Source organism: Coturnix japonica, chromosome 3 (genome assembly GCF_001577835.2).
Source record: "Coturnix japonica isolate 7356 chromosome 3, Coturnix japonica 2.1, whole genome shotgun sequence".
Lineage (NCBI taxonomy): Eukaryota > Metazoa > Chordata > Aves > Galliformes > Phasianidae > Coturnix > Coturnix japonica.
The window spans coordinates 78866506-78880460 of record NC_029518.1 but is presented as its reverse complement, the minus strand read 5'-3'; the positions used below and the strand labels follow the sequence as shown (position 1 = coordinate 78880460).

General features: G+C 38.3%; 1 protein-coding gene across 6 annotated transcripts in view; it reads right to left on the bottom strand.

The window, feature by feature from the left end:
- Positions 1–8775: 8775 nt before the first annotated feature.
- Positions 8776–13955, bottom strand: part of KHDRBS2 (KH RNA binding domain containing, signal transduction associated 2) — a 330168-nt gene continuing 324988 nt past the window's right edge. For 5 of the 6 annotated variants that reach the window (XR_004306588.1, XR_004306589.1, XR_004306590.1 and 2 more), the window contains 2 exons: positions 10489–10655; positions 8776–8949 (listed from right to left, as the gene is read on the bottom strand). The gene's annotated coding sequence lies outside the window, so the exon portion shown is untranslated. The remainder of the gene's footprint in view (positions 8950–10488; positions 10656–13955) is intronic. The other variant, XR_001554393.2, reaches the window with a different exon arrangement.

Below are 13955 nucleotides of genomic sequence, written 5' to 3'. Positions count from 1 at the left end.
AATTGTGGTAAGATACTCTGCTTGTTATTCTGGACATCCAAAAGATGAAAAGATAGAAATTCAAGAAATCTTACCCTTGAAAGCAAATTATGCAGTAAGATCAAGATGATACTGTATCTGTCTCCACCCTTCTGCTGACTTGCCATAGCCCACTGATTAATAACTACTACAGTTTTAAATATAATTTCAAAATACTGCAAGGGTCATTCTACATGATGAAAATAATGAACGATTGTGAAATGCTTCTTCTGATAATTCAAACTAGATTGACCTTGCGTCAGTCCTGGTGATTGAGACTGAATTTTGTCGTGCAGCCTCTGCAGAAAACTCTCCCATTTACTAACGTATTTCAATACAAAAATTTGATTGGTGTGTGCTGCCGTTAATAAGACTCCCTGATGTGAGCAGTGCTTTTGATACAGTGGGAAGCGGAAAGAGCAATCAGAAAGTGTCTGGTTTCTTTCTGTATCATATCTACTGTATCCTTCTCCATCCCTGTTATACTATCTGAGAACAGTGCTGGGTTAATGCAAGGCTAGTATTTTCCAGTCAATGAACAGAGACATTCCATTGGTAAACTGTGGAGGGATCTGGTTGTGTGATAGGTGTTCTGCCCCTTTTACATGGGCTGGAATTAACTGTACTCACAAAATTTACTGTTGTGCTGAAGTATATACAGAAACTATGCGAGTGATTATTTTTGGCCACAGTATTTTTAAGCAAATATGACTATTTCATTAGATAGTCATACCTCCTTAAGTGGCAGACTTTGTTAAATAAAGCTGAATTTAGTGCCACATTCTCAATCACTGGGGATAACATTGCTATTTCAATTTCTGTGATAACCGCAGTTCAGGACAGAGGATCTAAATGTACTGAGTCACATGTTCACCAACTTTTCCCACACCCAGAACAGAGTGAGCAACTAGAATATCAGAAGTGGGGCAGAGTTTAAACTGAAAAACAGAAAACTGGAGAATTAAAAATGTGTGAGTTGGGCAGCTTTCTACTGGGGAGCTTAGCACTTCTTAATAAATAAGCCATAAAAAAGGAAGAGGGAATCTGATATAAGGAAAGTCCACTAAGAGATACTAACTCAAATTTTTAAAGTTTAAAATGAAAGACTTATAGCATCGTTATTGTTAACTTACAATATTTATAAAACTTATATACACAACTTGGAATAATCCATATGGAGACTGGAATCATCTGGACATTAACTGTGTTCTCCTCTCACCTCCTTTCTATTCACCATTATAGAAATAGGGCTGAGCAGGCACACCTGAATGAGCTTGACAGATTGCTTTCCTTAGCATCTTCTGTCTGCCCTCCAGAAGTCCAAGGTGAAAGTTCTGCTGATTCCCCTTCAGCAAGGATGGAGAAATCTAGCATCTCATGATCACTATGCCCCAGATGGCCTCCAACCTTTACATCCCCCACAAGACCTTCTCTGTTAACAAACAGCAGGTCCAGGATTTTGCTTCCCCTCGTTGGCTCCCCCACCAGCTGTGTCAGGAAGTTATCTCCCATACACTCTAGGAACCTTCCGTACTGTTCCCTATCTGCTGTATTATAAATCCAGCAGATGTCTGAGAAGTTGAAACCTTCCACAAGAACAAACAGGAGTGACTTTGAGACCTCACCCAACTGTCTATAAAGTGTCTTGTCCACCTCTTCATCCTGGTTGGGTGGCCTGTAGCAGACTCCCACAATAATATCAGTCTTACTGGCCTTCACTTTTATTCTGGCTCAAGCTCTCTACTCTACCATCATAATCAATTTCCATATATTCACATTCTTTCCTAACATAGAGGGCTACCCCACCACTTTCCCGCCTTATCTATCTCTTTTGAAAAGTTGGTAGACAACCATAATAAAGAAAGTAGGAAAAATTATCTGTGCCTGTCACAGCTTGATAACGGAACAAGCCAGGAGATCTATGAGGGTGGGAACTCAAAGTTTAGGTCACCAGTGACAACAGACTATGAAAAAAAACTGCAAGAGACCGCTGATGCAAGTCTTTCTTGTGAACTTAACTACTTTCTATTTATTGGTAGAAACTGCAATATGTAAGACAAGGTGAGCTAAGGAAGCCTTCATAAAATCATTTTTCCTAGCTAAATCTTCTTGTACTTGAAATGCCAAAAGGGCAGGTATAGCTTAGCTCACAAAGCTGCTACATGTTAGGGAGGCAGCAAAGAAATAAGAGGAGATTTAAAATAAATAACAGGAATTCAACTGCTAGGGACTAGATTATAACAGGCACATCAAGTGTGTTCGTTGTTACCTAATTCAATGCCTGAGAATTAGATATATAAATAGAAATGCAAGGTAATTTCCTCAGCTCTCTGCATGGCCCAGGCCATTGTACAGATTATGAGAACAGTGTGGGATATAATCCTAGAATCCCATTAAGGGTTGGTGGCTGACCTCATGACAAGGACATTCACACCCTCCTAGCTACCTCTGGTCATAGGTCTCTATAACCTGTGTCTTCATGTAGTCCTGTCAATTTTCAGTGCCTGAGCATGAGGAACATTAAACTTGACTCTCAGCCATCACCTGCCCATTAATGTGTTTGTCCTGTCACAGATGCTGGCTCATAGTCTGCCCAGTGGCAATATTCTGATCAAAGCCCATGGACTGGGAGTGTCATTGCGTGCTCACAATATGGGACAAAGATGCTGTGAGCTGCACTTGCATTCAATGTGAGAGCTGAGGGAAGAAATCCTTCTAGGAAGTTGGTTTATATTTGTGCTGCACCCTAAAGGGACAGGTAGTCTTCCAGCAGAAGGCATGCGTACATCATCCTGCTATACAACCAGATACAGCATTCTTCTCTACACTTGGAAAGAAAATATTCCTATTGGCTTCATGATGTATATGTAAATGCTCACCACCATGGTTTTTAGGCTGTGCTAAGAGCCTTGATTCCCTGGCATCCTAAACACACAGAAACCCAGAGACTTCTGAATCATAAAAAGAATAAACTGGCCCAACATATGGCCTAGAACACTATATTGTAGCCATCTGTTACGCTAAATATTCGCTGTGATGCCTGGGTCAGGCCCAGCGAACTGCCCCCATTCTGGCCACATCCCAAGCCATAGTAACTAACTCAGCAATATCTGCATGAGCAAGGTCTTTTGTGGTTAGATTAGTGGTTAAGACTAGTCCTGAAAGGAGACTGTAGATGGTCAAAGGAGCTTTCAGCAAGTAGATGAGCTCGTCTCATTCATTTCTATATGGATAATTTGTCTTTAGACTCCTAATGACAGCACAGTATCTTGTTATATTCTTTTCTTTGCAAGAAAGCTATTCTTAGAAGTTAAATGTGCAGCTTGAACTGAAAGCCCATACTGCCATAGTCTAATTTCAGGAGAAGGATTTAGTCTTTGTGTTCCTACATCCTCCTGCCTTTTTCAGTTCTACCTAATGAGAATGCTTTTGTAGCTAAAGGCAGGAAGAAATCAGTCATGTATGCAGATCTCCCCTTTGCATGCCTTCTCTCTCTTTGTCCTGCACTCTCTACTTTAATTGAGCTAGAGAGAAAACATTTAGTAATCTCTCTGCCTCTTTCCTCTCATTAGGAGAATGATGACATATTCTTTTTCCAGAGTGTCTTTAGAAGCATGCCATAGCAGCCACTGCTCATTATCAGCACTGGGAAAAGAAAGAGCTTGTGACTTGATATTGAATTTATGTAGATGCATGTAAATGAGAAGACAATTCATTGAAATCAGATGTAATACAGTAGTGAAAAACCAATGGTGTGAGATCAGAATCCAGCTCAGCAACTGTTTTGAGCTTCTGTAACTGTGCATGTAACCCTATACCTGTATCATTTCTAAGGGAAGTAAGCCTTAGGACAATTATACAAACAGGTAAAATGTCAGACATATGACATTAATTTTGAATACTTTAAGATATATTTCACTTAACCTTGTGGGTCTGTTTTCAGATTTGTTTATCTCACTTTTGCCTACTGTAGTGCAATGGAAAGTGTGACAACAGCAAAGTAGCAAAGTCCAAAGCTATACTTTCTCAAATACAACAGTGATTATTAGCACAGGACCAAAAGAAAGACTCTGCTTACCTTCAGAAGACCTCATGCACACAGGGATCTCCAGTAAGATCCCCCTTGTCTCCATTGCAAACCCTCAAGTGAGGTCTGGGAAGAGCTAGATCCTGGCTCCACTCCTTCCAGTCACTCAGCTGTATTGCTCGCACCTGAGCTCCCCTGGGTTGGCCCTGCCTTCTCACCAGGTGCTCAGTCACTGGTTCAAGCCATGAATTGCATTTCCACTACATCTACAGACTGATATTTCCATGTGCAACAAATTCTTTTCCATACAAATGAAACAGGAGCAGTTTTTTGGTTTTTTTTTTCTTTCTTTTTCTTTTTTTCCTGACAATTCTGTTTTTTTCTATCATTCTTACTTCCTTTGTTTCTTCTTTTCTTCCTTTCCTTCTCTTTCTCCCTTTCGTCCTTCTCTGAAAAATTGTGCTAGTGAGCTCTAATAATCTCTATGTACTTAAATTACTGTTATTAAATACAATCAAATTTATCATGCATTTTTTACTTCATTTTATTACCATAAAAATATTCTTAAATCTTAGTCACATTATTGACCTATATTGCATTTCTCTAGAGCTAAAAAAGGTAAAAATTTACCCAGAAACAATGTAAGTTTCTGTATACTAAAGAAAAGTTAGTTTTAAGCACTAATTTTAACAATCCAGGCTGAGAGGAATAAAAAACTTAATATTCTACAGAGTGAATGGAAAGATGGTTAAATGCAAAAAGGATGCATGCAATACTAACTGCCTACAATTCAAATGCATTATAAGGAAACCAGTGTTCCTATAAATGTGAAGTCTGAGTTTTAATGTGTCTATTGACTTTCATCAAACCTGTTAAAATTCTTTAAGGCATTCTTTAATTCACAACTCCTAAATATATCTGAGACTGAGACAAACATTATGACCCTTAAATGAAAGAATAAATTGAGGCATGGAGGAGTAAAGAAGCTAGTAGAAGTCCACCAGCCCACAGTTCCATCTAAAATAAACTAAAATTGATAAATACCTAAGTGAGACTGAAGCCCTGAGTGGGTGATATATGACTGCAACAGCAATCTTTGGTTCCATCTGCTTTGGTTTTGTTTCCTCAAAAACCTAAGTCTGTAATCTCTTATGTAAGCCAAATTTGGAGGGCAAGTTTCAGTACCCACTATGTATAGGGCCATCAATTCAAAGTGTATGCCATGGTGGTCTGTGTGCACACATAATTTACAGGCAAATTGTATCAGGACCTAAGTATTTGCAAAACTCAGAATGATTTCAGTGAAGGAAGAGCTGAACCCAGTATCCCTCACCAGCAGAGCTTGCAACACAGCCTCCGTGATGATTCAATCACAGGCCTCTCTGCTGAGGTTGTCAACAAAAGTGCCAATTAGTGCCAGTTCTGATGATTTTTGTGATGTCAACACCTGTCCACTCTGAACTAGACTGTGAGCACCATCACATTTCCCATCAGATGCAGAACAGCTGTCAGGTGGTAGCAAGGCTGAATGATATATTAGCTTCTGTGCACATTAGTAAATCAGACAGTCTGCATTGTCTCTAAAATGCCTTTCATGTCAAATTATTTTCCCTCTTTAATAATGCAACTGACTTTGTTCCTTTGATTTTGATGTGTTTTCTAGCTTAGAGATGATTTATTCATATTCATATAATATAAAGTAGAATTGTGTGACTAAACAAAACAAACTCAAATGCAAGTATAACCAGATTTTAAGCAGCAGGCACAACAATCACGCTTTCATAAATATACCTACATAGACTTTTAACAGCCTTTGGAGGTACAAATTGTGTAATTATAAGCCTATCTGACTTCCTGCATAATTCCAGCTTGATGGACACAATGACATGTACAAAGGAGTGTCTGCAATAGACATGTGCAGATTGTGAAGACAATGCATCACTATGGAACACAAAAGGATGCAGGTGTAAAACAGGTATGTATGCATAAATGTGCAGAGATCCTGACCTGAAGACCATCAAACATGGAGGAATTTAGTGATCCACATAGCAATTTCCCTCTGCAGGGGTAGATGTGCACTGTGTTCCACCCTGATCACAACCTTCAAGTCTGTGCTGTGGGCTCTGCGCCCACTCTTTGCAGGACGGACCTCACTGGATAACAAAGCAGCCAATGGGCAGCTCCCACTTGGTACTGACAATTGCATTACCTGCTTGTCCTTGTCTTCAAGTGAAATAGCAGTGACAAATTCCCACATGCACATCTTTTTAGTTTGACAGGAGAAATGGTAAGCAGAATTATTTTCTTTTAGAAAAGCACTAGAAGCACTCAAAAGACTAGAATATGGGTAACTTTTTTATGCAGTTTTTTATGTTTTTTATGTACAGGATGCTGTGCCCTGACTGGAGGCCCATCATGGGGTTCCCATTATTCAAAGGAACAAATGTCTATGTGTAATGCACTCATTTTCTGTAAAGTATTAGCTGCAGTAAATTGTAATTTAACCAATGGTACCTTTCTTACTGGGATTACAATAAACCAGCTCCTCCTGGTGCAAAGCCATGTGTGTGGGAATGTGAGTGCTGCACATGGTCAGCTGTGTTTTGACTTCTCTATCTTAGGATCTTGCTTCAATACAAAACATCTTCCATCAGCTGAATTATTACAATTTTCAATCTGGCAATTTAAGAATATCCTTTTCTTTGAGATGTGACTCATGGTTTTTCAGGTCCAGCATTTTACATTCAGATTTTATTCTTAACATCCTCCATTAGTGAAAGATTTCACAGCAACACCCAAACACCATATGATTTATTGAAGTTAAGTGAGGGAAGTAGGTACCTCTTCAAATTTCAATACAAACTAGTATATTGGTGCACAAGGTACACTTGATTATATTGCTAGTTTTTCAAAAGAGAATTACTGTGATCACCTTCTGGAAAAAATCTATTTCATTAAATATCTAACGCCTAATGTATTCGGGGTAGTTCCAGCATTAAATAGTGTGTGACGCGGTAACTGCATTTTGCATAGTCAGGAGAAAATTGAAAAGAAGTGTAAGAAATGCCACTGTCTTCTACAGTATTTGGTACTAAGAACTGCTGGAGTTGTTTGTGCCATTACATGCTGAGACTCCCCTCAGTACCCTGGGTTCTTTACTCAGTCATTCCATAACTGATTTTTAAAGATTGGGTAACAGCAGCATATATTTTATTTCTTAATAGCAGAAATATAGTCTGATTTCTTTGTAATTCACATGATAAAAATCTGAACTGAGAAAAATAATTCCCTGAAAAACAGTAGATTATTTTCTGGAGGCTTCACACTCTGTTCATATTTTTGGTTGGGAAGCAGAACTTGTTGGCATTTTAGTTTCAGGAGCTATTAACTAAATCACTAGGAACTCTCTGTAAACTTTAAATGTTATCCAGTGGATTTATTCCAGATTCATGGAAAACATTCATTTCACAAATGCATATGGAAATTAGCACCCCTCAGGGTGCTACTTTTATGTAGTTTTGCAAAACATTTGAACTTTCAAAACTAGTCACACATTGCCAATGCATTCAAAAAGCTATCCAGCACTTCAGTTGCAAAACAAAGGATGTATCTACAATTTCTGGTGGAAAATAAGATCAATTTGGGAAAAGAAAAAAACAAAACAACAAAAAACATTTTTTTTTTTCCACTCAAGGCTTGGAAAACATATTTTGGGCATGTTCATTTTCTCTCTCTTGGCCAAGGTAGATTGGGTTTTCTCAGCAAGGTACTGCAAGTACCGCATATATATATATATATGCATTTATTCATTTATTTATTTATTTATTTATTTATTTATTTTCAGGTGAATTCCCTGGATGGTGAAAAAAAATAGGTTGTGTATGATTTCTACTGACGAGTTCTTATTCAAAGCCATGTACATCTACTCCAGCCAGCTATACTTGCAGATGTGTATCATTTGGAATCATATAATTTGTTTTTCTTTGATAATCATGAATGCCTTTATTATATAACTTCTTATGCTCTTATGTAACAGCAGACTTCTCATATTTCATGTGGAATGAATACAAGTGCATGCCATAATAATAAAGGTGTGTGTTGTATACTCATGTTTTGATTTTTAGGCACAGCATTTTTTTACTTTGACTGTAATAATAAGATTTCACACGAGGGCCAATTTAACAAGATTTAAGACAACGAATTGTGGCAGTTCCATATATTAATTGAATAGCTAACAATCAATGGGATACAGTGCAAATTCCTTTGCCTTCAAACAGTTCCACACTGTCAGGGAGTCACCAAAGCAGGACACATACAATGCATTGTGTATTGGAATTTATTCTTTGTGTTCTGCGGTCTTTCAAATGGAAGCTGAAAAGTTTACACTTTAAGCTGTTTTGATGCAGTGAGTTATCTGTTGCAGTCCAATGCTCTACTTCTTGAAATCAGCTGCATTATTTACTGTCTGTTACCAATTATTCCTACTTTTATTTCTAGAAAATATTGATGGAAACTAGGTCATGTAAGTAGGAAAATGTATAGAAAAAGTCTTCTGTGTCATGCGAATATACTTGAAACAAATGACATATGTTGTGTCTCTTTGATTAGTTCAGATTTTTGAAATCTAGGCAGGATCCCCAATCTGAATGTTAAAGCAGGATGAGATTTATTCTGTACAATTTCATCATCTTGTTATACTCTTTGTCAAAAAAAAGAAAGAGGGAACCTTGTGCCATTTTCAGTTCTTGTTTAATATCTTCTTCACAGGGAAACACTGTCAGGATATTAAACTCATCTGTTCTTTTGGATAATAAGGATGTAATGTACCATTTTGACCTTTCCAAATGCTGTATTTCAGATTGCTGCTCATTACATTTCTTTTTCTTGATTAAAGTCATGCTAACCTGTAAAAACAGAATAGAGTAAAACCTAGTCAAGACACAGCATATCAAGCATGATCAAGGCAGAACCACATATTTTTATAGCTTAAGGGCTATAACAGACATTAATGATTTTAATTCTAGGTCATTGATGTATTCATTTGTAACACAGAGCTAAAATGATGTTTATTTAATTTTTCCTCATGACAATTCGGAGTATTGAGGTGAACAGTGTCTATTTGGTTCAAGGCTTAATTATCATGATGTTAAACACTCTATTTTGGGAATCTGTAGAAAAGTTTCAGAGAAAAAGTTGCAAGAGAACTGTAATTAAATGATAATAAACATGACTAAGACAGAGATTCTTCTTGGTTGATTTATAAATTCTTAAATTTAAAAATTGATGTTAATTGTAACATTGTACACTACTTTCAAGTCCAATCTTCTGCATGGCATGGCCACAGAATTTCTCTATCAGCCTCTATAGATTCAGTATGAGGTGTAGTATATTATAGCTTTCAGAAGGATAAAAATTGCTCCAACTGTTAAAAACTCACATTGTAACCTTTTGTTCTTGTTGGGGGGAGAGCATGGAAATGACAGAATGGAATTCTTGGCTCCAACTAGTTATAAATTCCTTCCTCCTAAATTAGACAGATCTTAATTGTAAGAAATACCATTTGCTGTAGGTACTTGCAGTCAGGTGACTTCTCAACTTCTCAGTCTAAACTGAGTCGATAGATAGAGCTTGTGTCTTGCTCTTGGTGTATTTTCACTAACTTTTTTGTCTGTTTCAGAACTCTTTTTATGTATCTCTCTCTCTTTTTTTTTTTTTTAACATCCTTTTCAAAATAACATATTGACACACGACTTTCCAGTAAAGTCACAAAAATACAAACAAACAGTTCTTTCTCAATTCCTTGTGACTGTTTAAGTCTCCCAAGGGTTACATTTGTCTTCAAATAGCATCCCACTCTTCAGCTTATTGTCTACAGTGACACTGTGTCCTTCTCAAAATTACAGCTTTTCTGGCTAACTCAGAAGATCAGACTAAAAGTAAAAGAAACTATTAATCAAAATAAAATAATTAAAAAAAAAAAAAAAAGAAACAGTAAAATGACATAATCTGTCCTTCTGCATGCCATTTAAGTAAAAGTCAATGCACTGCTCACTTTCATTCACAGTTTGGTTTTGCCATGTGTAAGTAATTTTATTACTGGGACTTCCATCTGGAAGACTAAGACAGATTGGTTTCTTCTCTGTTTTCAATGGCCTATGAACATAACAGTGAAGTGGTTTTGCCTGTTGTTAACCTCTGACCTGGATAACCTCACAGCTTAGGACTGGAGTTGCAGAACTAAATACACACTCAGCGATAAATTTACTGTTAATGGTGCCCTGGAGAAAGAATATCTCAACCTTGGTGTCGATGTTATGATTGTCTCCTAAGGGACTGTGCTGTCTATTAGAGCAATTTGTTAACTGTTGTTTACTCTATTGTGTCTTTATAGATCAGCAAGCATTGTAAAATCACTAGGAAAGAATCTTTGTTGTAGCACTTACCAAACCAAAATGTGCAGCAGCAGAACTGCACTGATGGAATACAGGAAACAGTCTAGTCTGGGCAGTAAAAGAGGCAGTGAATCTCTTTTAGGTGGTTTGTTTCACACCCACAAGTATTAAGAGATGAACATGGGGATGCTGTGACAGGTAACAATTCACTTGGCTCTCTGTAGGAAAATGGATTAGTATCACTAAGAAGAGTAATAACTTAAAGTTCTGAGTATAATACACTATCTTAAACACATTTTTTTTTTTTTTTTTTAACCTGAGTCTGAACATTAGTATTAATGAAAACCATATTTCCCTAGAAAAGAAACAGACCTCCTAGGAACAGTTTATAGCTGCAGGTTATACCAATTGGTTTGCACTACAATGTTGAGTCTAGGGAAAAGGCAAGTTATCAAACAGGAAGAGGTTACAATGAAACTAGATACTGTATTTACTATATTTCTGACTTTCAATTGTTATATACAGCTCAGTATCAAAAGGAAGGCAAAGCCAAAGCAAATAATTCACTGTTCAAAAATCTAGTATTCATGTGTGCCCACAAGTGGGTACCCAGTCCTGCACATGAAATTGCATCTATGACTGAAAAGTGAACTTGCAATCTTTTCTAGTTTCTATCTATTAGAAGTAGCAATATGGCATAGCACTATACAATATCCTGTTTTGCCATGTGGATGCCTTTGAAAAAATAAACTACATTTCTATAGTGTTTTTAATTGGAGGAACTAGAGACTACAGTTATGAATTACTGTTGCATGACAGTAATCACTAAGAATGCAAAATGCAAGAAGTGCCTGAAAGGCATTGGCCTTTTTAAATTCCATGAGACACTTCTAAGATTGTAGATTCTGTGAAACTATAAATTTATTAAGGGAAAATGCAGTATTACACTGGACATGGCTACTTCACCAACCTACATGAGTAATCCAAATCTGTTTAAAGATTATAAATGTTTTTTTCTGAGGTATTGTAAAATCAGCTATCCATAAAATTGAGCCATATGGCTCTTCCTCTTCTCAGAATGAGATTGCTGTCACCTACTCTACTTTAAAAATGCTTCGTGGAGAGCTACATAAACGCATCCTACAGATAGCAGGGCTGGAAACCTTTTTTTTCTTTTTTTTTCTTTTTTTTTTTCTTTCTTTTTTTTTTTTTCAAACATCAAGCCTACATAAACTTCAGTATCATTGATTCTACGTTTTGCTTTCAAGGGATAGGTAAAAGTGGGCTTGTAGAATAACAAATGCACAAATATGAAAATGAGAGTAAAGTTGAGATATCATCATAGTAGAATCATAGAATAGTTTGGGTTGGGAGGGACCTTTAAGCTCATCTAGTTCCAAGCTCCATGCTTCCAGGGAGGGGGCATCCACAACCTTGCTGAGCAGCCTGTTCCAGTGCCTCACCACCCTCACAGTAAAGAATTTCTTCCTGATATCTAGTCTAAATCTACCCTCTACCAGTTTAAAGCCATTTCCCCTTGTCCTGTTGCTACATGGCCTTCTAAAATGTCCCTCCCCATCCTTCCTGTAGGCCCCCTCCAGGTACTGATAGGCTGCTATAAGGTCCCCCTGGAGTCTTCTCCTCTCCAGGCTGAAGAGAACAGCTCTCTTCCCCCTACTCACAGGGGAGGTGCTCCTGCCTTCTAATCATCTTTGTGGCCCTCCTCTGGACCTGCTCCAACAGTTCCATGTCCTTCTTGTGTCAGGACACTCATTCCAGGTGAGATCTTACAAGTGCAATGTAGAAGGGCAGAATCACCTTCATCAACTGACTGGCCATGCTTGCCATGATGCAACCCAGGATACAGGTGGCATTCTGGGCTGCAAGTGCAGCCTCTTCATGTTGAATCTTTCATTCATTGACACCCCAAATTCTTCTTCTCAGGCCTGCTCTCAAGACATTCTCTGCCCAACCTGTATCTGTGATTGGGATTGCCCTGACCCAGCTGCAGGATCTTGCACTTGGCTTTGTTAAACTTCATGAGATTCGCATGGGCTCACCTCTCAAGCCTGTCCAGGTCCCTCTGGATAGCATCCCTTCCCTCTAGCGTATTAACTGCACCACTCAGTTTGGTGTCATCTGCAAACTTGCTGAGGGTGTGCTCAATCCCACTGTCCATGTCACCTACAAAGATGTTAAATAACACGAGTTGCAGCACTGATCTCTGAGGAATGCTACTCATCACCAGTCTCCATCTGGACATTGAGCCATTGACTGCAACTGCAACCACAACTGCAACCACTGAGTCCAAACATCCAGCCAATTCCTTATCCAGCAAGTGGTCAATCCATTTTTTCTCCAGTTTTCTGTCAGGCCCCTGAAGAAAGGACAGGGATTTTATGTGACAGGAGATATGACTGTGTACGAGTAATATTTTCAGATGCTCCCAAATATTTTACCAATTTATCAATGGATTTCTTCTTTTTCTTGTTCTCCTTATTTATTTTTCTTACTATCATTTCTTCTGAGCTATGTATGTATCATCAGAGCAATCAGCTTTCCTGATAACCCGATAGACTGGATTACCCAGGAGGAATTTTCCATAAATTTTTGTTCTTTAAAACTAGATGTCAGGAGGGTTTCTTCAAAATTGAGTCTTATCAAGCCATTAAATCCATGTGTTTACATTCATTTCATTCCAATTTACTTTGCTTCCTGTAGGCAACGTCACACTTTTTCTAAGAAAAACAAAACACGTCATTTAATTCCTGTAGAATTTTTCTTCCATTGCAGTACCTATCAAAGTGGCATGTAGATACACACCATATGGATATGGAGAGTAGAACTTCACAGTGATAATGAAGTACACTTGGCAACTTAAAATAAAGATTATTATTTTAAATTCCCAGTCCCATGAGATCTTATTAGTCAGAAGCAAAAATATAAACAACAAACATCTTTCAACATTTCATCAATGACACAGACGATGCCATCGAGTGCACCCTCAGGAAGTTTACAGATGACACCAAGCTGAGTGGTGCAGTTGATACAGAGGAGGGAAGGTAAGCCATCTGGAGGGACCTGTACAGGCAGGAAACGTGTTGCACTTGGGCCAGGGCAATCACAAGTATTTATAAAACTGGGGGAAGATCTTTAGAGTAGCCCTGTAGAGAGGGACTTGGGGGTCCTGGTGGATGAGAAGCTGGATATAAGCCAGCAGTATGCACTTACAGCCTGGAAGGCCAACTACATCTTGGGCTGCATTAAAAAAGGGGTAGCCAGCAGGGAGAGGGAGGTGATTGTCCCAATCTGCTCGGCACTTGTGAGGTCCCATCTGGAGTACTGTGTCCAGGCCTGGGGCCCCCAGCACAAGAATGATGCAGAGCTCTTGAAACCAAGGAGGACCACTGAGATGATCAGAGGGCTGGAGCACCTCTCCTTATGAAGAAAGGTTGAGGGAACTGGGCTTGTTTAGCTTGGAGAACAGAAGGCTGCAGGGAGACCTCATTGTGGCCTTC